The following is a 26,079-nucleotide window of genomic DNA, read 5'->3' on the forward strand; positions in this document are numbered from 1 at the left end:
AAGCCTTGGGAGGTCAGATTAGTAGGGGATTGAACTTTGATTAAAAAAGTAAGGATCATGATCTATATTAAGAAGAGGTATGACTTCCCTGGTGGCTCAGACAGTAAAGAATCTTCCTGCAATGCTGAAGATCTGGACTCGATCCCTGGGTTGGGAAGATGCCCTGGAGAAGGAAATGGCAACTCACTCCAGTGTTCTTGTATGAGAAATCCCATGGACAGAGGAGCCTGGTGGGCTACAGTCCATGGGGTCGCAAAGAGTCGGACACAACTGAGTGACTAGTAGATGAAACATGGAACATGTCAAGATAGGTTGGTAATGAAGTGATGGAAAGATGAGGATGTTCTCTTTTCAGTACTACTCTTTTTAAATCAAAATAAGAGGAAGATATCAACTGAGTGTGAGAGGAGAAAGGGGGTGTAAAAGAGAAAGGACAATCAGAGATGTAGGAGCAGGCATTATGGGAGAGTGGTATCATGGAAACTAAGGGCAGGGAGAGGATTTTAAGAATGAGCAGGCCATCAATCAATGGTGTTAAATGCTCTTGCATTCAAATTGTATGAATATTGAGAAGAGGCCATTTGGTTTACTAATTAGATGATTGGTTGACATTGACAGTAAAGACTTTGTTAAAATATTAGGGGCAGAAGCCCAATTTCAGTGAAGGGTAAATGGAACATAAATATATTAGTAAACAACATTCTTTAGAAAAGGAGGTAGGGGATAATACGTTGGAGAGAAAGACCTATTTATCTTTTTTATTAGACTGTGAGTTCTTGAAAAGAAATATGTCAGATTTACATGGTATACCTAGTGACTTGTACGGGATATAACACTGCTGGTTTTCAATAAAAATTGAGTATGTGAGTGAATGAATGAATTCTGCACCCAGATAGAGTCAACTAAATCCTCTAAGATATTCTTCTGAGAAATTGGATCTGTTCTACTACCCTCAAAACAACTGGTTGGGGAAAAAAAAATGGCCAAAGAAGTGCTTCTGTATCCTAGAGAAATAGAATAATCAGTTCAGTTCAGTTCAGTCATTCAGTCGTGTCTGACTCTTTGCGACCCCATGGACTGCAGCATACCAGGCCTCCATGTCCATCACCAACTCCTGGAGTATACTCAAACTCATGTCCATTGAGTTGGTGATGCCATCCAACCATCTCATCTTCTGTCATCCCCTTCTCCTCCCACCTTCAATCTTTCCCAGCATCAGGGTCTTTTCAAATGAGTCAGTTCTTTGCATCAGGTGGCCAAAGTATTGGAGTTTCAGCTTTAGCATCAGTCTTTCCAATGAATATTCAGGACTGATTTCCTTTAGGATGGACTGGTTGGATCTCCCTGCAGTCCAAGGGACTCTCAAGAGTCTTCTCCAATACCACAGTTCAAAAGCATCAATTCTTTGGCACTCAGCTTTCTTTATAGTCCAGCTCTCACATCCATACATGACCACTGGAAAAACCATAGCCTTGACTAGATGGACCTTTGTTGGCAAAGTAATATCTCTGCTTTTTAATATACTGTCTAGTTTGGTTATAACTTTCCTTCCAAGGAGCAAGTGTCTTTTAATTTCATGGCTGCAGTCACCATCTGCAGTGATTTTGGAGCCCAAGAAAATAAAGTCTGCTTCTGTTTCCACTGTTTCCCATCTATTTGTAAATGAAGTGATGGGACCAGATGCCATGATCTTAGTTTTCTGAATGTTGAGCTTTAAGCCAACTTTTTCACTCTACTCTTTCACTTTCATCAAGAGGCTCTTTAGTTCCTCTTCACTTTCTGCCATAAGGGTGGTGTCATCTGCATATCTGAGGTTATTGATATTTCTCCCGGCAATCTTAATTCCAGCTTGTGCTTCATCCAGCCCAGCGTTTCTCATGATGTACTCTGCATATAAGTTAAATAAGCAGGGTGACAATATACAGCCTTGGAGTACTCTGTTCCCAATTTGGAACCAGCCTGTTGTTCCCTGTATGGTTCTGTCGCTTCCTGACCTGTATACAGATTTCTCCGGAGGCAAGTCAGGTGGTCTGGTATTCCCATCTCTTTCAGAATTTTCCACATTTTGTGGTGATCCACACAGTCAAAGGCTTTGGCATACTCAGTAAAGCAGAAGTAGATGTTTTTTGGAACTCTCTTGCTTTTTCAGTGATCCAACGGATGTTGGCAATTTGATCTCTGGTTCCTCTGCCCTTTCTAAAACCAGCTTGAACATCTGGAAGTTTACGGTTCACGTATTGTTGAAGCCTGGCTTGGAGAATTTTGAGCATTACTTTACTAGCGTGTGAGATGAGTGCAGTTGTGTGGTAGTTTGAGCATTCTTTGGCATTGCCTTTCTTTGGGATTGGAATGAAAACTGACCTTTTCCAGTCCTGTGGCCACTGCTGAGTTTTCCAAATTTGCTGGCATATTTAGTGCAACACTTTCACAGCATCATCTTTTAGGATTTGAAACAGAATAATGGAAATAACAAAGGAAGAAATCCAAATGCAATCTGTGATGCCTGGACACCCACACCACTGCCTAGTGTATAAGCAGAGACCTGGAGGGTGTAACCCCAAAACTGCAAGAAATTAGATGATGTTCTCTGCATAGAATAGGAAATACTGAAGTAGCTAGAAGTTGTGACAGGATAGTAAAGTTTTCTCTGCCAGTGTTAGCTTAAGAATCAGCCAGTTCAATCTTGGAGAGGAGAGGGAATAGGGTTTGATAGCCGTATAGCTATATTTGAAGGGTATAAATATAGCAACAAATGAGGAATTGCAGAGATTGTGATAAGGGTTGATCAGAGCATAATTAAATGAAGTCAAGACATGGGCTATTTTAGCTAAGTCTCAGTGAAACCATCTTGACACTGAAAATTACTGGATTGTGGGCTAACCGTTGAGAGGAAATAGTGGAAACCCTTCTACTGAGTCATTTAGAATTATTTACAATGAGGCAGGACAATGTAGTTGAGAAATACTGTAACATAATACAAGGAGTGGTTTTGCTCAGTTCCCAGAGGGATGGACTGGATGTGACCTAATAGCTTTTTCCTACACTAATTTGGTTGATTGTGTCAGAGAAAAAACTGGTTGATCATTTTGTTTTCCTGCTGTTGAGTTACTCATACTTGAGCTGACCACAGGGCTGTAACAAAGAGAATGTTCATTGATTAGGCAGATGACAGAATATGGAATGGGGAGGGGGGGCAAACGATAAACTTCTTCAAAACTTAAAGAGTTCGTTAGGAACAGGTGAAGCTCCCTAAAGACCTTGTGTTGTTCACCATTGATTTCAGGACACGGATCCAGAGCTTGGAATTTGATGAAGAAATATCTGATGAGTTAATGAATGGCACCTTGGGCAGAACACTAAGGAACACCAGTATAATACAAACAGTGGACTGATAGATTGAATATGTTCCTTAACATATTTGAATCAGCTTTCTCAGTTTCTTTTCAATGGGTTCTTCTAAGGATGAGCATATAGATAAGATACTTGGCACTTAGCACCTTAAAAAGTATTAGCTTTCTTTCCTTTTTTATTTTTCCAGACTCAGTCTCTCCAGATAAGTCATATTTTGTGTTTATGTTTTACCCCATTGGGAAGAAAAAAATTATATGTTTTCTCTTAAAAATCATAGGTATTGATGTTAAAACAGCTTAGCTTAACATTAACCAACACAGCAGGCAATTTAAGAGCAATTTTTAAAAACAATAAACAGCTAAGGCACTACCAGGTATGATACTCCTTCACTTGCTTTTATCAACCCAACCCCAAATCTTAATGCAAAAATAAAAAAGCTCTTTGGCAACACGTCCTCATCCTTGGGACTTGCTCAGTATCCAAAACACCCAGGGCTGCCTCTCTCCGTGATTAACTATAATTCACACTGTGTTGGTCATAGATAAGCTGTTCCACTAGCCTTCGCTGTTACAGCTAACCAGTGGAAGGAATTCCAAATTTACCTTTTCCACCTCCTTGCTTCTGGATTTTGTTATATCATTTTTTGGTCCTTCCACACCAGACAGAATTTATAAATAAAAATAATAGTTTCATTAAAGAAGTAATATCACTAAATGTATAAAAATCTCTTTCTTTCTTTCCCTTAAACAGAAGATTGTTTTTCTCTTTTGTATTTCTTCTCTTCCTTCCACTTTGCTGCTTTTTGAGCTGGATTTAGGAGACATTGGCTTAATTTGGATACAATAACTGGGTTTGACTAATATCCCAGGGCAGCTCACTTCCTTTAGCAACACTGCCTAATACTTTTTTGTCTGAAATGCTCAGTCCAAGGGCTTATATGTCTTGCATAGAACAGAATGTTTTGGACAACATTTAAACATAGTTTTGATCTGAGAGTTAAAGTGATCCTATCATAACAGCTAAAGATGGGTTCAGAAAATTTGTTGATCAAGGAAGTGTGATAAAGTGATTAATGTATAGAAAAGTCATTCTCAGGTGAAGGCTTTGTAAAAGAATCAAGATTATTAAACCTAGAGAAGGTAAAGTTTTCAGACTGTGAGAAATAGCCACTTGCCATGGATGGTTTAAAAAATAAAAAGAAAAATGCCAGCTTAACTCATTCCACAAGCAATTTAATGTTCATGAATGATTTTCGCCTTGTAAATAAGCCATGTGTTGGATTCTTTATATATTTCTTTTGCAACTCAGGAAGACATGATGTAATAATTGCCTTTAAGTATTGAAAGATATTCTCTAGGAGAAAAATCTGCTTTTATAGAATGCTAGGAATTGGGTCCTGTGGTCTCCTCTAACCACCCCCCTTTTCCCTGTCAAGCCTAAGACTTCCCTTCAGCCGCTTTATATTTCTTCAAAAAAAAAACAAAAAACACCTACTTTCCCATGCTGTCCATACCAGAAAATACATTCTGTGATACACACAACAGAATGTCTAACTGTTTTCTTTTTCCATTAAGGACAACACAAAAGGAAATGTTATCATTTGTAATAGAAGGAATTTTAGCTAGGTCTTCTAGAGGACTTCCAAATAATTTTCTGTAATCAGTGATAATTTACCAAAGAAAGCTATGGAATTTTATTTACTGACCTCAGCAGATCTTTACCTCCCCAGAGATGCTGTGCTGAGACAGAATAGGAGAAGGGAGTTGGCAGCAATGGCTGAGAAATGGATGAACTACAGCCTTTTCATCTCTTTATTTTATTCAAGCCAGAGTTCTCTAAATGTTAATGCATTGAGGGGAATCTAAACTACTTTTGTGAAGACTGAATGGCAAGCAGTCAGAAAAGAACATTTGGACTTTGCCCCATTAGTTTCTTTTTGTCTTTCACACATATACACATATCTAGCTTCTCAGTCTGTCCTTTCAGTACATAACATAATTTATTACCATGGCTTCAGCTACCTGAATACTGATGACTCTTCCATTTACAACTCTAGCCCAAACTATTTTGTGAATACCAGACTCATATTTTCAGTTGTTGAAGGACATTTTTGTCTAGAAACAAGAGTACCTCAACCTCAACTTGTTGATATCCCCCCTCCACAAACAAGAACCCCTCTTCCTTTCCTGTTCCTTATCTCATGTAATAGTCCTAGTCCCGTAAGATAAGACCTAGAGAAACATCTTGATCCCTCCTTTCTCTTAGCTACCCATTTCACTTTTGTCTAATCAGTTACCAAATCCTGTTGATTCTAATAGGTCTTCTTTCATATCTCATGCTTTCAGCCTCTTTAAACATAGTAAACATTTCCTGAACACACAATATCTTATTTTTTTAATTTAATTTTTATTTTATATTTGACTAGAGTTGATTTACAATGTTGTATTAGTTTCAGGTGTACAGCAAAGTGATTCAGAATATATATAGATATATATTTATATATATATATATATAATTTTTCAGATTCTGTTCTCATAAAGATTATTACAGAATATTGAGTAGAGTTCCCTGTGCCATACAGTAGGTCCTTGTTTGTTATCTATTTTATATATAGCCTGAGCCCAACGGCTCCTGGACGGGCATGGTGGGCGAGCTCATCAACCGGATGCTTCCCTCTTGCCGCCTCGGCTTTGTCTTTGCTCAAAGCTCAGACGGGAAAGAATCTACCTGCGATGTGGGAGATGCCCTGGAGAAGGGAATGGCTATCCACTCCAATACTCTTGCCTGGAAAATCCCATGGACAGAGGCTACAGTCCATGGGGTTGCGAAGAGTCAGACATGATTGAGCGACTAACAAAGACTTGAGTGAATGAAGGAGACGAGGAATCAGAACTGGAGGGACTGGACAACTGGAGGAGGTGGAGAAAGCTTCCTGTGGGAGGCAGAGCTAGGAGGGGCAGCCAGGGACTGCACCTCAGGTGTGCTGTGCCCCGGCACTTGCCAGGAGGTGGACTTTGAGGTTGCCCATTGCTCTCGCAAGTCCACTCTTCCAGTAGATGTTTATTGAATGTCTAGTGTGTGCCTGGAGAAGGCACAGGCACCCCACTCCAGTGCTCTTGCCTGGAAAATCCCATGGATGGAGGAGCCTGGTAGGCTGCAGTCCATAGGGTCGCTAAGAGTCGGACACGATGAGCGACTTCCCTTTCACTTTTCACTTTCATGCACTGGAGAAGGAAATGGCAACCCACTCCAGTATTCTTGCCTGGAGAATCCCAGGGGCGGGGGAGCCTGATGGGCTGCCGTCTATGGGGTCGCACAGAGTCGGACACGACTGAAGCGACTTAGCAGCAGCAGTAGCAGCAGTGTGTATATGTTAATCCCAAACTCCTAATTTATCCCTCCCCTGACATTTCCCCAGTGTTATTACATAAATTTGTTTTCAAATATGTGAGTCTGTTTCTGTTTTGGAAATAAGTTCATTTGTATCATTTTTAAAAAAGATTCCACATATAAGTGATATAATAAGATATTTGTCTTTCTCTGGCTGATTCACTTCAGTATCTTCTGACAACTCTTTGCCATTTACAGATATTACTCTTTCAGCTTGGAGTAGTCTCCCATCCCTTCTTTAATTGGTAAGCTCCTACTCATTTTAAAGGGCCGCACTATACATAAGCCATTCCTCATGAGATTTTAACAGGAACTGCATTAAATCTGTGTATGAATTTGGGGAAAAACTGACATCTTTACTACGTTGAGTCTTCTAATCCATGAACACAGTCTGTCTGTTTACTTAGATCTTTGATTTCTTTTATCAGCATTGTTGTCCTTCTTAGCATACAGGTCCTATACAGGTAACTGGTAGATTTACACCTAGTATTTACAACTAGATTTACACCTTTTCCTTTGCAGCCAGTGTAAATAGATGTAAAAAAAAATTGCTTCCTCATATCTATTGTTAATGTATAGAAATGCAATTGATTTCTGTGTTGATCTTGTAGGCTTCAAAACTGAACTTAGGAGTTCTAGGAATTTCCTTTGTTTTTCAGATTCCTTGAATTTTCTATGTATGTCATCTATAAATAGGGACAGTTGTATTTCCTCCTTTCCAATTTGAATGTCTTTTTATTGCTTTTACTTACCTTATTGTGCTGGCTATAAATTCCAGTGCTATCTGAGTAAGAGTGGGGAGAGTGGATATCCTTCCCTTGTTTCTTATATTAGAGGAAAAACATTGTCTTCCATTATTAAGTATGATATTAGCAGTAGGATTTTTATAGATGCTGTTTATTGATTTGATGGAGCTCCCCTTTATTCCATGTTTGCTCAAAGTTATCATAAATGGATATTAGATTTTGTCAAGTGCTTTTTCTATATGAATATATGAGTTTTCTTCTTTAGCCTGTTGATACGGTATATGAAATTGACTGATTTTTGAAAACTGAACCAGCTTTACATCACTGGAATAAACCCTACTTGGTCACAATATATCATTCTTTTTATATATTGCCAAATTCTATTTTATGATATTTTGTTAAGGATTTTTTTTTATTACAAGTGTCATGAGGTCTGTAGCTTTATAAATCTGTCATTGTCTGGTTTTTATATCATGGTACTACTAGTTTCATAAAATAAATTGAGAAGTATTACATCCTCTTTGATTTTCTAGAAGATACTATGTAGAATTGGCACTGATTCTTTTTTAAGCATTTGGTAGAATTCTCTAGGGAAACTATCTGGGTCTGAGGATTTCTTCAAGGAGAGTTTTTTATTTACAAGTTAAATCTCCTTCATAATTATAGGACTATTCAAATGATCTGTTTCACATTGGGTAAGGTGTGATGCTGCTGCTGCTAAGTCGCTTCAGTCGTGTCCAACTCTGTGCAACCCCATAGACGGCAGCCCACCAAAGGTGTGATAGTTTGTCGTATTCAAGAAATTTGTCCATTTCATCTAAATTGTCATATTGATGTTTATAAAGTTGGTCATAGTAGTTCCTTGTTGTCTTTTTTATATCTGTGAAGTCTATAGTGAGAGCCCTTGTTTCAGTCCTGATATTGGTAATTTATATCTTCTCTCTTTTTCCTTTGTCAATCTTTCTAGAAGTTTGTCAATTGTATTATCCTTTTCAAAAAAATCAGCTTTTCCCCCCATTGATTTTCTCCAATTTTAAAATATAAATTTCATTGACTTTTGCTCTTTATTATTTCCTGCTTTTTGCTTGCTTTGGATTTCTTTTTTAATGTATTTTTTAATTGAAGAAAACTTGCTTTACAATGTTGTGTTGGTTTCTTCCATACAACAGTGTAAGTCAGCCATAATTTATACCCCCTCTCTCTTGAGCCTCCCTCCTCTCATCCTATTCCACCCCTCTAGGTCATTAAAGAGCACCAGGCTGGGCTCTCTGTGTTGTATAGCAACTTCTCACCAACTATCTGTTTTATACATGATAGTGTAAAATATGTTGATACTACTTTCTCTATTTGTTCCACTCTCTCCTTACCCTACTGTGTCCACAAGTCCATTCTCTATGTCTGTGTCTCCATTCCCTGTAAATAGATTCATCAATACCATTTTTCTAAATTATATATATATATATGTTAATATACAATGTTTTTCTTTTTCTGACTTAGTTCACTCTGTATAACAGGCTCTAGATTCATCTACCTCACTAGAACTGACTCAAATGTGTTCTTTTTATGGCTGAATAATATTCCATTGTATATATGTACCATATCTTCTTTATCCGTCCATCTGTTGATGAATATCTAGGTTGGTTCCATGTCCTAGCTATTGTAAGTAATGCTGCAGTAAACATTGGGGTACATGTGTCTTTTAGAATTGTGACTATCTCAGGGCTTATGCCCAGTAGTGGGATTGCTGTGTCACATGGTAAGATTTATTCCTACTTTTTAAAGGAATCTCCATACTGTTCTCCATAATGATTGTATCAGTTTACATTCCCACCAACAGCATGGGAGGTTTCAGCTTTTATTGTTTGTAGGTTTTTTGATGGTGGCAATTCTCCTTGGTGTGAGGTGATAACTCATTGTACATTTGAATTGCCTTTATCTAATAATAAGTGATGTTGAGCATTTTTCATGTATTTATTAGCCATCTTTATGTCTTCTTTGGAGAAGTTCTTCTGCCCATTTTTTGATTGGGCTGTTTGTTTTTCTGACATTGAGCCTTGGGTTTCTTTTACTTTTCTTTTTCTAGCTTTTTGACATGGGAGTGTAGATAATTTATTTGGCACTTTTTTTTTTTTTTACTTTTCAAATATAAGCATTTAATGCTATAAATTTTCCTCAACATGGCTTCATCTGTGTCACACAAATTTTGATATATTGTATTTTCATTTAACTAATGTAATTTGTATTTCTCTGGAGAGTTCCTCTTTGATCCATAGATTACTTAGAAGTGCATTGTTTAGTTTCCATTTGTTTTCTAGTCATTCCTAGTTTAATTTCACTGTGGTCAAGGAATATACTGTATATGGCTTCAGTTCTTTTAAATTTGTTCAGGTTTGTTTTATAGCCCAGGATATAGTCTATCTTGGTATATGTTCAATGAGCACTTGAAAATAATGTGCATCCTACTGTTAGGAGAAGTAGTCTATAAATGTAGATTGGATATTGTTGGTTGATGGTAATGTTGAATTTTTCAATATCCTTAATTATTTTCTGTCCAGTTGTTCTATTAATTGCTTAGAGAGGAGTGCTGAAGTCTCCAAGCTTAACTGTGTATTTCTGTATTTTTCCTTCCAGTTCTATCAGTTTCTGCTCATGAATTTTACATTCTGTTGTTTGATGCACATAGATTTAGGATTATCAATTCATCATGGTGTGTTGACCCTTTTATCATTTGGCAATGTTGTTCTCTTTCTCTAGTAAATTTCTTTGCTCTGAAACCTGCTTTATCTGGTATTAATTAATATAGCCATTCCTTCTTTGTTTTGATTAGTATTTACATATATGTTCCTATTTTTTTACTTTCAACTTCTATTATTTTATTTGAAGTGAGTTTCTTTTGATTGTATGTAGTTGGGTCGTGTGTTTTTATGCAGTCTTCCAATCTCATCTTTCAATTGGCATATTTAGACTATTTAAATTTAGTGTAGTTATTGATGTGTTAGGGCTTAAGTTTAATATTTTATTTAATTTTCTCTTTGTACTCTTTTTTTCTTACCTTACTGTGGATTACTTAAACATTTATTAGAATCCCATTTTTATTTATATCTAGTTTTTAGGTATATCTCTTCATATAGACATTTTAGTGGTTGCTATAGGTATTACACTGTATATACATAAATTATCTGTCTATTGGTGTTGTCATTTTACCATTTTGGGTGAAGTATAGAAAATTTATCTCCTTTTACAACCCTCTATCCTCCCTGATTTATAATAAAATTGTCTTCAATATTTATGCTACATACATTTACAATCATATCAAGCATTGCTATAATTTTTGTTTCCACCATCAAACAAAATTTAGAAAACTCAAGAGGAAAAGGAAGTCTATTATTTTTACCCATTTTTCATGATGTTTTCTTCCTTCCTGATATTTCAGGATTTCGTCTCTTGTCATTTCCTTTCTTTTAGGGAGCTTCCTTTAGCCATTATTTTACAATAGGCCTGCCAGTGATGAATTCTCTCAGTTTTCCTTCATCTAAGAATGTCTTGATTTCCCCTTCATTACTCAAAGATATTTTTCTCTGGATATAGGGTTCTGGGTTGATAGCTCTTTTCTTCCAGCACTTGAAAAATATTGTGGCACTTCTTTCTGGCTGCATTGATTTATGATGGGAAATCATGTCTTTCAAGTAATTATTCCTAAACAGGTAAGATATTATTTATATCTCTCTGCTTTTAACATTTTCTTTTGTCTTTAGCTGAGACTTTTGGCTAAGATGTGTCTTGGTATGAATTTCTTTGGGTTTATCCTGTTAGAATTTGCTTAGCTTCTTGAATTTCCAGGTTTATGTCTTTTGCCAAATTTGGGGAGTTTTCAGGTACTATTTATTCAAGTAGTTTTTTAGTCCTATTTTTTCTCTCTTCTCTCTTTCTGGGACTCCAGTGCCATTAATGTTAGATATTTCATTATAGTCCCACAAGATCCTAATATTCTCTTTATTTTTTTCAGTCTGTATTCTTTCTGTTGTTTATTTTGGATAATTTTTATTGTTCTGTCTTCAAGTTCACTGATTCTTTTGTTCCCTTCATTATGCTATTGAGACTATTCATCTAGATTTTTATTTTGAATATTGTAATTTTAAGTTCCAAAATTTCCATTTGGTTCTTCTTCATATTTTCTATTTCTTTGATAGGAATTTCTATTTTCTCGTTTGTTTCATGCATGTCTATAGTTGCTCATTGAAGCATCTTTATTATGGTCACTTTCTCATTTGATTCTAAGATTTTTAGCATTGTGATATTGGTGTCTATTGATTATCTTTTTAAATTCAGTTTGAAATCTTTCTGTATTCTTTGTATGACAAATGATTTGCAATTTAAATCTGGACATTTTGAGTATTATGTTATGAAATTTTGGGTCATATTTAAACTTCCCATTTTAGCTGGCTTCTTTTGACACCCCTCTGGCAGGGGGAAGGAGTTGCTGCCTCCATGCTGGCACGTGGAAGTAAATGTCCAGATTCCCTGTTGGAATGTACTAATACTTGAGGAGGGAGGCCCCTTTCTCCTGCTAAATCTGTCCTTGGTGTTCCCCATGTGGCCTCCTCTGGCACCACAGAGAGCAGAGTGGCCTCCTTACTGCTGGGTAGTAGTGAAAATTCTAACTCTCCATTAGGCCCCCTCTGATACCACCTAGAAGGGAAAAAAGTAGAAGCAGTGACAGATTTTTTTCTTGGGCTCCAAAATCATTGCAGACAGTGACTGCAGCCATGAAATTAAAAGATACTTGCTCCTTGGAAGAAAAACTATGACAAACCTAGACAGCATGTTAAAAAGCAGAGACATCACTTTGCCAACAAAGGTCTGTATAGTCAAACTGTGGTTTTTCTTTAGTCATGTATGTATGTGAGAGTTGGACCATAAAGAAGGCTGAGCACCAAATAATTGATACTTTTGAACTGTGGTGTTGGAGAAGACTCTTTTTTTGTTTTGTTTTGTTTTGTTTTTTTGTTGTTTTTCTTTTATTTTCCAACCCTATGGAAATTTATTTTTTAATTTTATTTTATTTAACTTTACAATATTGTATTGATTTTGCCATATATCAAAATGAGAGTCCCTTGGACAGCAAGAAAATCAAACCAGTCAATCTTAAAGGAAATTAACCCTGAATATTCATTGGAAGGAATGATGCTGAAGCTAATACTGTGGCCACCTGATGTGAAGAGCTGACTCATTGGAAAAGCCCCTGATTCTGGGAAAGATTGAAGGCAAAAGGAGAAGAGGGAGGCAGAGGATGAGACAGTTAGATGGCATCACCCACTCAGTGGACATGAATTAGAGCAAACTCCAGGAGACAGTGGAGGACAGAGGAGCCTGGGGTGCTACAGTCCATGGGGTCGCAAAGACTCAGACACAACTTAATAACTGAACAAGGATGACACACCTCAGTAGGGAGAGGGAGTTGTTTCTTGTTACCACAGGTTGGAATTACATTCTCTTGCTTCTTACACGATCCCCATTGAAGTTGTGAATAGAGGAGGGCTTGCTACCACTCAGCATGGATGAAAATCCTATCCTAGTATTCAGTCTTTTCTGCTACCACCTTGGCCATGGTGATGTCAGAAAAGATTTCAGTACAGCCTGGCCATAGCAAGCTCTGGGAGTTGGTGATGGATAGGGAAGCCTAGCATGCTGCAGTCCATGGGGTCACAAAAAGTTGGACATGACTGAGCAACTGAACACCTGACCAGGGTGAAGTCTTGGCTCTCCACTTAGCTTTTGTTGGTGTGAGTGGAGATGCTGGTCACAGTTTTTCTGTAGTGTTTGGTTGGAGTAGAGCGGTTATATCTAAAAGTTTTCTGTCTTGTTTGTCTACCCCTAACCTGGTTCTCTGCATAGGAAAAACAGGCTTCTTTTGAGATTTGTTTTGTCTGTGCCCATTTAGCATACCCATTGTTGCTTCTCAGCTCCAAGCCTGGGTTATATAACTCAAAAAGAAAATCCAGGAAACTTATGACTATATTTTCCTTGGGATGAAAGGTCTCTTAGTCAGTCAGCTTTTTCAATATAATAAATGTCTATCAAGGATGTGGAGCAACAGGAACTCTCACTAATTGTTAGTTGGAATGCAAAATGGTATAGCCACTATGGACGATTGTTTGACAGTTTCTTACTAAATATACTCTTACCGTAAGATCCAGCTGTCACACTCCTTGGCATTTACCCAAATGAGATTGATACTTGTGTTCACTCAAAAACATGTACATGGATGTTTATAAAAGCTTTATTCATACTTGCCAAAACTTGGAAGCAACCAAGATATCCTTCAGTAGGTGAATGAATAAATAAACCGTGGTATATCTAGACAAGGTGATATTACTCAGTGTTAAATATATTGATACATGAGCTAACAAGCTGTGAAAAGACATGGGAAAATCTTAAATGTGTATTACTAAGTGAACGAAGCTGATCTGAAAAGGCTTACTGTATGACTCCAGCTATATGACATTCTTGAAAAGGCAAAACTATAGAGACAGTTAAAATACCTGTGGTTGTCTAGGGTTACAGGGGAGCAAGGAAGGGATGAAAAGGCAGAACACAGAGGAATTTCAGGGCAGTGAAACTGTTCTGATGATTCTCTAATGTTATAAACAGTGTAATTATGCATTTATCCAGACCCATAGAATGTACAACACCAAGAGTGAACCCTAATGTAAACTATAGACTTTGGGTGATTATATTGTATCAAAGTAGGTTTATCACTTGTAACAAATGTACCATTTTGGGGAAGAATGTAGATAATGAGGAAGATTACATATGTGTAGGGGCAAGAGGTGTATGGGAAATCTCTGTACCTTCTTATTTTTGCTGTGACTCTATACTAAAAAACAATCTTTTGTATTTTCTTTCTTTTTAAAAAATTTTATTGGATTTTAGTTGATTTACAATGTTTTGTTAGTTTCAGGTGTACAGCAAAATGACTGTTATACATATAAAAGTCCAATGTCTTTTTAAAAGTAGCTAAACTAAGCAAACCTTCAGCAACAAAGGTGTTTGTTTTAGCTGATGAAAGAAACATGAATCCTGAAGGCAGTCATTATTTTTCACCAGCCCTTATTATTTAATAGCTTCTTCAAGCCTCAGTCTTAAACTTGGATCCTGATGAGTATGCCAATCCTGGATCTTATTGCAAGTGTCAAGATCTCTTCTGGGGATTTGTCCCTGAACTGCCAGCTCTGGACTTCAGGCCAGTTTCTATTTTGAGTGAAAGCTCCAATCTAGCAAGAGTACATTGATTGCTTTCCAGCTAATCAAAGGGAAAGCATTGGTTTGCTGTTCTGGCATCCTTGTTCAGCTAAAAATGATTATGTCTCTGGCTCCTAATGCAAAGATATATTCTTCCTTCTTTTCCTGTGATGATGGTGCAGAATATCCTTCAATTTTGTTAAGTATAAAGTTAATGTATGCCTTTGAATAGTCTTTGAGGAGTTATACAGGGTATTTTTTTTCTCCCTAGGGGAAACAGCAGAATATTACCTGCCCTCCTCTTTCTCTCAGTCATAAAATTTGTGTGATTTAAATTTACATACAGTGAAAGTTACTTACCTGAGGTTGTACGTCTTTGCACTTCAGAAATAGATTTCTTAAAGTATACTCATGTCCCTTCCAACAGAATGGAACATTTGAAACAAAAATTTAAAACTAGTCTTGGTACATGAATTTTGTATGAAATTAGGAGATTTTTTTCTTGTGATATACTTCCTTCTCTCTCTCTTTGTGTGTCTGTGATTCTTCGCTACTCTGTACTTCTTGAGAGAACCTTGAGGTTTAATAAATAAAAGTTTAAGTAGAGAGAATTCCCTGATGGTCCAGTGGTTAGGACTCTGTGCTTCCACTGCAGGGGGCCTGGGTTTGATCCCTAGTCAGGGAACTAAGAGGCCACAAAAAAAAGGGTAAGTGGAAGAGGGCACTCATGAAGTGATGGAGAGTATAGTTGATCTCTTACATGTGAATCAGTATCACAATTTTGATGACTCTCTCAGAACTGGAAGAATTGCTAGAAGCCTTTTTCCATGCCACAGTAAAAAGAATTTCTTCTTTCCTCCCTGATGCTCATCACGTTAAACACTTGCCATAGCCATTGGTTTGCCATAACTGGACAGGGAAAGTAGCTCTGTGTTGTCTGTGTATTACATCCCAGGATCTGAGTGACTTGCTAGGCTGAGACCTCATGTGATCATGAGAATTTAGTTAGTAATGGCACTGTAACATCTGTTGAATTCTCACCAAAATTATATGAAATATATATTACTTGAGAAAACCAAGGCTCAAAATGGACATGTCAGTTGTCTAAAGCCATATAGCCAACAAGTGCCAGAGCCAGGACTTGAATCTGATCTCTGTGTGTGACTCCAGAATCCATCTCTTTTTCCTGTATTCACATTGCTGTGAATTCCAGTCATGGGGAATCTATCATAGTTCTACAACTCACTGAGATAGTGATGTATCCATTTTCTACCAAGTAGTTCATTTGACAGAGAAGGCAATGGCACCCCACTCCAGTACTCTTGCCTGGAATATCCCATGGATGGAGGAGCCTGGTAGGCTGCAGTCCATGGGGTCACTAAGAGTCGGATACGACTGAGTGACTTCCCTTTCACTTTTAACTTTCCTGCATTGGAGAAGGAAATGGCAACCCACTCCAGTGTTCTTGCCTGGAGAATCCCAGGGACGGGGGAGCCTGGTGGGCTCCCATCTATGGGGCCGCACAGAGTCGGATACGACTGAAATGACTTAGCAGCAGCAGCAGCAGCAGTTCATTTGAAAATGTTAAGACCAGTAAGGGATGAACTGAGTTCTCCACAGGAATTTGGATTCAGGCTGAAGGGTTTTTCCAAGGTGCTTTCCCACCTAAGTTTGAAGAGATACAATCAGAACTTTCAGATTTAATAGACATACTGTAAATATCAGTTCTGCCCTCCTATCCCAGCACTTACTACAGATCAGATGCTTGTAGATCAGGTGCTTGGAGCTCTCAAATGCATCATGTTATTTAATCATCATAGCTCTATTATGGGAGAAGGCAATGGCACCCCACTCCAGTACTCTTGCCTGCAAAATCCCATGGATGGAGGAGCCTGGTAGGCTGCAGTCCATGGGGTCGCTAAGAGTCGGACATGACTGAGCGACTTCACTTTCACTTCTCACTTTCATGCATTGGAGGAGGAAATGGCAACCCACTCCAGTGTTCTTGCCTGGAGAATCCCAGGGATGGCGGGGCCTGGTGGGCTGCCATCTATGGGGTTGCACAGAGTCGGACACGACTGAAGCAACTTAGCAGCAGCAGCAGCAGCAGCAGCAGCAGCTCTATTATGAGGTATAGGGATGAACATATCCCCATATTACAGGTGAGGAGACAAAGGTACAAAGAAATGAAGTAACTGACATGTCCATTATCTCATAGTCAGGTCCATCTAACTCCATAGTATTGAAAAAATAATTTGCTCTCTATAATACCTCATTTGGTTCCTACCTACCTATCTATTTTACTTCTGTCTCTGTAACATTTTCAGAAGCTTTAAATTGAATATTTTAGTTGAGATCTTCAAGAAATCCTTGTATGACATTAAAAATCCGTAGGCTGTGCGTGCTTTCTCACTTGCCTCACCTTGTTAGTATTATCTTCAGCAGTAAGCTTGCACCTCAGTAGAGCTCAGAGCAAAAGATGTAAGTTGCTCTGAGAGGACAGTCACCCAGGCCTTAGCTGTGCCTTGACCTGGAATGCTTGCTCATCTTGACAGAATAATCTGAGTTAATCAGCTTGTGGATAGGGTGAGAGTTCAGGTTCTAGGTGTGGGTCTGTTTGCAGCTGAACTGATGGGTTTTGGCATCTTAATTAAGGGATTCAATAGCCATCTGCTGGGTGAAGACATCTTCCTTTCTCAACTGAAGCTGGGTCAGTCTCAGTCAGTGGGAAAATGTTGTCATTTGTATTCTGTATTCCTCCTGTTTCTTTGGGTTGTGCTATGTTTAATATAGCGTGCATTAGGAGATATTGAAAAAAGAGTTTTTAATTTAGTCTTTTTCTCCCAATACGTTTAAACTGTTTCCAAAGTGCCTGTGTGTGTGTGTATGTGTGTGTTAGACAAATTTCTCTGAAGAAGTTGACACCTCATTATGTGTAGGTTATTGCATTTGTGGAACAAAAATCTCCCTTAATATATATTTCCCTTGATATATCTATGTGTCATAAAAAATTAATTCACTTGATATGAACGTGTTTTCATTTTGGGACACGACTGAGCAACTGAACTGAACTGAATAGGGAAATATATTCTAGTAGATTAGTTTATAATGTTTCTAAATAATAAATCATAAACACAGTAAAAGAAAACAGCTAAAATGTACATATTTGAGAGTCAATTATATGTTGATTAACCTTATTGCTTTTGCCATAATTCTTACTATTGCCATTTTCCTTTGCTGTCAAAAAATTCATTTTTGGAACATAAAATGCATAATTATGAATGTTAATATAGCACCCTGCTGCATCTCATCTCTCTTTGTGTTATGGCACAAGTTTACTTTGGGGACACACAGATACTTTCTGTCATTATTCATAGTAACTGTTATTAGATGCTAAAGTTGAGATATTCATTATTTACCTGTCTTGTTAGAAGCTATTCTTACATCAAGACTATAGAAAAACCATGTTTATAATTCAACTAAGAAACATAGAAGCCTGTTTAAAAATTAAACACATTAACCTGTGTTACAGACCACCTGACCTGCCTCTTGAGAAACCTATGTACAGGTCAGGAAGCAACAGTTGGAACTGGACATGGAACAACAGACCGGTTCCAAATAGGAAAAGGAGTATGTAAAAGCTGTATATTGTCACTCTGCTTGTTTAACTTATATGCAGAGTACATCATGAGAAATGCTGGGCTGGAGGAAGCACAAGCTGGAATCAAGATTGCCAGGAGAAATAGCAATAACCTCAGATATGCAGATGACACCACCCTTATGGCAGAAAGTGAAAAGGAACTAAAAAGCTTCTTGATGAAAGTGAAAGTGGAGAGTGAAAAAGTTGGCTTAAAGCTCAACATTCAGAAAACGAAGATCATGACATCTGGTTCCATCACTTCATGGCAAATAGATGGGGAAACAGTGTCAGACTTTATTTTTTGGGCTCCAAAATCACTGCAGATGGTGACTGAAGCCATGAAATTAAAGATGCTTACTCCTTGGAAGGAAACTTATGACCAACCTAGAGAGCATATTCAAAAGCAGAGACATTACTTTGCCAACAAAGATCTGTCTAGTCAAGGCTATGGTTTTTCCAGTAGTCGTGTATGGATGTGAGAGTTGGACTGTGAAGAAAGCTGAGCGCCGAAGAATTGATGCTTTTGAACTGTGGTGTGGGAGAAGACTCTTGAGAGTCCCTTGGACTGCAAGGAGATCCAACCAGTCCATTCTGAAGGAGATCAGCCCTGGGATTTCTTTGGAAGGAATGATGTTAAAGCTGAAACTCCAGTACTTTGGCCACCTCATGTGAAGAGTTGACTCATTGGAAAAGACTCTGATGCTGGAAGGGATTGGGGGCAGGAGGAGAAGGGGACGGCAGAGGATGAGATGGCTGGATGGCATCACTGACTCGATGGACGTGAGTCTGAGTGAACTCTGGGAGTTGGTGATGGACAGGGAGGCCTGGCGTGCTGCGATTCATGGGGTCGCAAAGAGTCGGACATGACTGAGCGACTGAACTGAACTGATAGAAGATGGAGCAGTGGACTTGGGGGTTCTCATTGCAGGCTCTGAGTACACAGTAGAAATACTGGACAAGTCTTTAACCATCTTATAGTCTTATATTTATGAATAATTCAGGGAAATGAGTCCTACCTGACAGGAATCCATAAGGATTATTAAATAATCAATATACTTACATTAGTACTTGATACTGGGTACCTAACTAGTGAATGTATACTGTTTTTAATATGACATTTGAAAGTGAAAAAGAAAGACATTTTCTAAACATTTATTCACCAAATATCTCTTTAATTACCAAGTTCTCATATTCATCGATTTAATAAGTGTTTTTGAGTTTGTGTGCTTAGCATATACAGACAGCAAGGAGATCAAACCAGTCAATCCTAAAGGAAATCAACCCTGAATATTCATTGGAAGGACTGATGCTGAAGCTCCAATACTTTGGCCTCCTGATGTGAAGAGCTGACTCTTTGGAAAAGACCCCGATGCTGGGAAAGATTGAGGGCAGGAGGAGAAGGGGGCAGCAGAGGATGAGATGGTTGGATGGCATCATTGACTCCGTGGACATGAGTTTGAGTAAACTCTGGGTGTTAGTGAAGGACAGGGAACCTGATATGCTGCAGTCCATGGGGTTGCAAAGAGTTGGACACAGCTTAGTGACTGAACAGCAATAAGCAATATGTTAAATAGTGTAGTGGGGCTCACAGCAGGAGTGTGTTCTAGCCATGAACTCTAGTGGAGGGAAAACATATATAGGTAAAACGGTTGAGAAAGGAGGTAGGTGATTGTCAAAATGAGTGATACCAGCAGCAAGTGGTTGTAAAAATTGGAAGAAGAACATCACAAGGAACTTGAACAAAAGAAGGGGAGGTTGGCTCAATTCCTAAACAGAATGTGGTAAGGCATAAAGAGAGGATGGAGAAACTAATACAATTATGTAAAGTTTAAAAATAAAATAAAATTAAAATTACAAAAAAATAATAATAATAAAAAAATTAAAAAAATTTTAAAAAAAAAGAGAGAGGATGGAGAGAAATGTGTATGTAGGTTTGAGAAATATTAAGTGAGCCCACCCAGATTAAGATTTATAAAGAGGATCAGTGAGAGGTGAATTTGAACCATCTAATAGAAGGCCCAGAAAAGCAAAGTTTATCTAGTAGGCCATGAGGAGTCATTGCAAGATTGTGAATAGGTGAATAAGAATTGGTATCTGTGGGAAACCAGTAGGGAGGCCATGTGACATGATTGCTTGTATAAAGTAGTGACAGTAGGAATGGACAGGATGAGTTAATAGGGGATATATTTCAAAGCTAGGATGTGGAGACTAATTCAATATAAAAGCCAAAGAAGAGAAGGAAACAATTTACAAGGTTTGAGTTAGTCAGATCTTTAGGGATTTAAGACACAACAAAAAGATAAATTAGGAAGAGCTAGGCTTGATGTCAATGTTTTTGTTTTGTCTTTAATTTGAGGGGATTGATGGGAGATGTAAACATTCAATTGGCAATTGTAGAGTATAGGTAGAACTGCTGTGGTTTTGGGTTCAGATAAAGACTAGTGATTGTTCTAGACCCATAGAATGTTACTTGTAATCTAAACTAATCTCAGTTATACAGATATCTTCTGGTGGTCACTTCATCTTAAAAAACATCAGCTCTCCTTAATTTTTGTCCTCTTGCAATTACCAGTCTCTTTTCCATCACAGCCAAGCTTCTTAGGCAGTTGAAAAGTATCATTACACTCATTGTCTCCATCTTCTTCCCATTTTCTCACTGCAGTCTGGCTTCTTCCACTACATGACAGTCTTCTCTATAGGACCAAGATGAATTAGTATCCTCCAGATTGAATAAAAACTCAAGGAGCATCTTTTCTTCTTTTCCAGTCAGCAATTTTTCAGTAGCAGAAGGAGTACAATGGAAGGCACATAGCCATTGCTATTTAATAGCGCTGGTGTCAAATCACATATCAGCTGGCTGACCTTCTGTAAATTAGTTAACCAAAATTTTCTCATTTGTAAGATGAGAATAATGATATTTACCTTAAGCCCTTTAAAATAGTTGCTTAATAAATAATGGCCCTATTTAACTTTTTTCTGAAAATTTCTTCTCTTTGATTATGAAATATATCTTTCTCCTAGTTTTTTCCTACTACTTATCTTCAGCTCTCTTTCCTTAATTTGTCACTTGACTATAGGTGTACCCTAGAAGAGTAGTCTTCAAACTTGAGTGTGCATTAGAACCCTCTGGAAGGTTTGTTAAGGAACATATTGCTCCCCTCCCCAACCCAAGTTTCTGATCCAGTCAGGGTCTAAGAAATTTTCAGGTAGTGCTGGTCTGAGGACTGAACTTTGAGAACCACTAACCTAGAGTTCTGCCTCAGACCCTCTTTCTCATTCTGTGAACCTTTTTTGAGAGGCTTCAGATATCACTGATGACTCTCAGATTTCTGTATCCAGAGAAGATCATACTCCTAGACACCAGATTATCATTTTCAACAGCATGTTACTATTTGCCACCAAGATGTCTCCCAAAAACATCATAATCCAACATGCCCAGGTTTATTCTAAAGTATATGTGCTAAGTTGCTTCAGTCATGTCCAACTCTTTTGCTACCCTGTGGACCACAGCCTGCCAGGCTCCTCTGTCCATGAGAGTCTCCCAGCAGCAGTACTGGAGAGGGTTGTCATGCCCTCCTCCAGTGAATCTTCCCAACCCAGGGATTGAATCTGCATATCTTACATCTCTTGCATTGGCAGGCGGGTTCTTTACCAATAGTGCCACCTGGGAAGCCCATCTAAAGTACATATGGAAATTTAAATATAATACATATATATGATCTATAAGAGTAGTCAAGCAAAGTCTGAAAAGGAAGAGTAATAAGGGAGAAAGGGACCAGTCCTGTTGAAACATATTATAAAACTACAGTAATTAAAACAGTTTGGTACTAGCACATGAATAGACAGATCAATGGACCGTAATTGAGTCTAGTAATTGATCCAAAGGCACAGTTTAGTGTATGGTTTTTAACATATGATTTTATTAGTAAATATTGAAGGTCTTTCTAAGCACGACACAAAGGAAATCATAAAGGAGAACATTGTTAAATTTGACTACATGAAAGTTAAAATTTACAGTACCACAAAAATACATAAACAGAATCCAAAGACAAAAATCTGAGAAGGATTTGTATCTGATATGAGAAATGGCTGGTTCCCTGTATATATAAAGAGCACTTGAGACCGAGAATCACTTAGAAAAATATCAACAAACCATTATTTTAAAAATAGGAAAAAAAAAAACAAAACTAAACAACCAGTCCAGGGAAAAAGAAAAGTGGCTTATAAAATAAATAGATACTCAACAACACTCATAATTAAAGAAATATAGGTTAATTTAATCAATAATTCTCACCTTAACACCAATACAACTTTCACTAATCAGAATGGCAAAAATCAGAACATGTAATACATATTTTTTGACAAGCATGTAGAGAAATGTGTACTCTTACACCTTAATACATACCTTGCTACTCAAAGTGTGATCCTAGGACCAGCAGTATCTGCATAAACTGAGAGCTTGTTACAAATTCAGCCCTATCCCAGACCTACTAAATCAGAATCTGCATTTTAATGAGTTCCCAAAGTGATTTGTTTGCACATGAAAGTTTGAAAAGCACTGCTCTAAAATATTGTTGGTGGAAAAGCAAATTAACATAACTTCTTTGGATTTCAGGAGACTTTATCACAATTAAACATTCATATGCTCTGAACCAGAGCTCCACTTACAGGAATTTATCTAACAGATATAATCATATATGTGTGTGTGAAGAGTTGTTCAAAAATATTCATTGCGACATTAAAAAAATTAGAAACAAACTTAATATTCATTAATTGAGTAATGGTTAAATAAAGTATGAAAATTCACACAAGTACAATAGTAAGTGGTTATTAAAAATTTGTGAAAAACTACATGCAGATACAAAATTATCTCCTACATATATTGTTAAACACAAACAGCAAGATCTTGAACAGTACTCTAGTATGCTTTTTTGTGTGTCCTGTTATTGTAATAGCTATTTTACAGATAATGTAAGTGAGGCAGAGATGTTGAATAACTAGTCCAAGGGCACACTGTAGCAGTGGCAGATTCAAATCTAGACAGTCTCATTCCAGAGCTTATGTTCTTAAAACTATGTCATACTATGCCTAGGGATAAACAAGAAACTGTTAATGATGGTTTCTACCAGAGTATGGGGAACTCATTTTTCATCGTATATGCCTTTGTACTGTTTGAGTGGTTTACCTTTCACAAATATTGCTTTTAGTTCAGTTCAGTTGCTCAATTGTGTCCGACTCTTTGTGACCCCATGGACTGCAGCACGCAAGGCTTCCCTGTCCAACACCAGTTCCCAGAGCTTGCTCAAACTCATGTCCATCTAGTCAGTGGTGCGTTCCAACCACTTCATCCTCTATCATCCCCTTCTCCTCCTAACTTCAATCTTTCCCAGCATCAGGGTCTATTCCAATGGGTCAGTCCTTCACATCAGGTGGCCAAAGTATTGGAGGTTCAGCTTCAAATTCAATCCTTCCAATGAATATTCAGGACTGATTTCCTTTAGGATTGACTGGTTTGATCTCCTTGCTGTCCAAGGGATCTGAAGAGTCTTCTCCAACACCACAGTTCAAAAGCATCCATTCTTCGGCGCTCAGCTTTCTTTATGGTTCAACTCTCACATCCATATATGACTACTGAAAAACCATAGTTTTCACTGGATGTACTTTTGTCAGCAAAGTAATGTCTCTGCTTTTTAATATGCTGTATAGGTTTGTCAGAGCTTTTCTTCCAAGGAGCAAGCATCTTTTAATTTCATGGCTGCAGTCACCATCTGCAGTGCTTTTGGAGCCCAAGAAAATAAAGTCTGTCACTGTTTCCATTGTTTCCCCATCTATTTCCATGAAGTGAAGGGACTGGATGCCATGATCTTGGTTTTTTGAATGTTGAGTTTTAAGCTAGCTTTTTCACTCTCCTCTTTCACTTTCATCAAGAGACTTTTTAGTTCCTCTTCACTTTCTTCCATAAGGGTGGTGTCATCTGCATATTTGAGGTTATTGATATTTCTCCCAGTAATCTTGATTCCAGCTAGTGCTTCATCCAATCCAGCATTTCTCATGATGTACTCTGCATAAAAGTTAAATAAATAAGGTGACAATATACAGCCTTGACATACTCCTTTCCCAGTTTGGAACCATTCTGTTATTCTATGTCCAGTTCTAACTGTTGCTTCTTGACCTGCATACAGATTTCTCGGGAGGCAGGTAAGGTGGTCTGGTATTCCCATCTCTTGAAGAATTTTCTGCAGTTTGTTGTGATCTACACAGTCAAAGGCTTTAGCGTACTCAATCAAGCAGAAGTAGATGTTTTTCTGAAATTCTCTTGCATTTTCTCTGATCCAGCAGATGTTGGCAGTTTGATCTCTGGTTCCGCTGCCTTATCTAAATCCAGCTTGCACATCTGGAAGTTCTCAGTTCACATACTGTTGAACCCTAGCTTGGCGAATTTTCAGCATTACTTTGCTGACACGTGAGATGAGTGCAGTTGTGTGGTAGTTTAAACATTCTTTGGCATTGCCTTTATTTGGGATTAGAATGAAAACTGAACTTTTCCAGTCCTGTGGCCACTGTTGAGTTTTCCAAATTTGCTGGCATGTTGAAAGCAGCACTTTCACAACATCATCTTTTAGGATTTTAAATAGCTCAGCTGGAATTCCATCACCTCCACTACCTTTGTTTGTGGTGATGCTTCCTAAGGCCCACTTGACTTCACATGCCAGGAAGTCTGGCTCTAGGTGAGTGATCACACCATCCTGGTTACCTGTGTCATGAAGATCTTTTTTTGTATAGCTCTTCTGTGTACTCTAGCCACCTCTTCTTAATATCTTCTGCTTCTGTTAGGTCCATACCGTTTCTGTTCTATATTGAGCCCATCTTTGCATGAAATGTTCCCTTGGTATCTCTAATTTTCTTGAAGAGATGTATAGTCTTTCCCATTCTATTGTTCTCCTCTATTTCTTTGCATTGATCACTTAGGAAGACATTCTTATCTCTCTTTGCTATTCTTTGGAACTCTACATTCAGATGGATATATCTTTCGTTTTCTCCCTTAGCTTTCATTTCTCTTCTTTTCTCAGCTATTTGTAAGGCTTCCCCAGACAACCATTTTGCCCTTTTCCATTTCTTCTTCTTGGGGATGATTTTGATCCCTCCCTCCTGTACAATATTATGAACCTCCGACCATAGTTCCTCAGGTACTCTATCTTTAAAAATATAAAAACTTAAAACTCAACTTGTCCAAAACTGGACTAATTTCCCTCCCTACTCTTCTTGGTGACAGACTCAGTCATTTGCTGAAGTGAGATATCTGTACACACTCTGGACCCCTTCCTTTATCTCTCACATTTGTCCAACTGGGAACCAAGATTTATTGGTTTTACCTCCTATACCATTCTCAGACAAGACTCAAATCTGCCTTACCACTCTATCCCTGAATCATGGATCATGTTGGACTATAACATTCATTTCCTAACTGGTCCACCTGCTTCTTTCTCCCTAAAAAAAAAATGCTAGCAGATGCATCTTTCAAAAATACAAATCTGACCCTGACATTATCATGCTTAGAGTTTTTCACTTGGCTCCTCAGTGCCTGTGGGGAAAGTCAAAATTCATTAGCATGGCAACCTGGATCTTCTATGTTTTGTTCAGCCTGCCTCTCTAGATTTACCTCCTACCACCCCTCCTCATACACTCTACCTTCAGAACAGTATGTTTTTC

The 26,079-nt window shown here is 37.9% G+C and overlaps 1 protein-coding gene and 1 non-coding gene across 4 annotated transcripts in view; both read left to right on the plus strand.

Annotated features, from left to right (window-relative positions):
• Nucleotides 1–26,079, plus strand: part of SHROOM4 (shroom family member 4) — a 262,226-nt gene that overhangs the window by 161,249 nt on the left and 74,898 nt on the right. The window lies entirely within an intron of this gene.
• On the plus strand, nt 15,342–15,414 carry TRNAG-UCC. The gene has a single exon. It is a non-coding gene; the product is annotated as a tRNA-Gly (tRNA).

This window comes from Bos indicus x Bos taurus, chromosome X (genome assembly GCF_003369695.1).
Source record: "Bos indicus x Bos taurus breed Angus x Brahman F1 hybrid chromosome X, Bos_hybrid_MaternalHap_v2.0, whole genome shotgun sequence".
Lineage (NCBI taxonomy): Eukaryota > Metazoa > Chordata > Mammalia > Artiodactyla > Bovidae > Bos > Bos indicus x Bos taurus.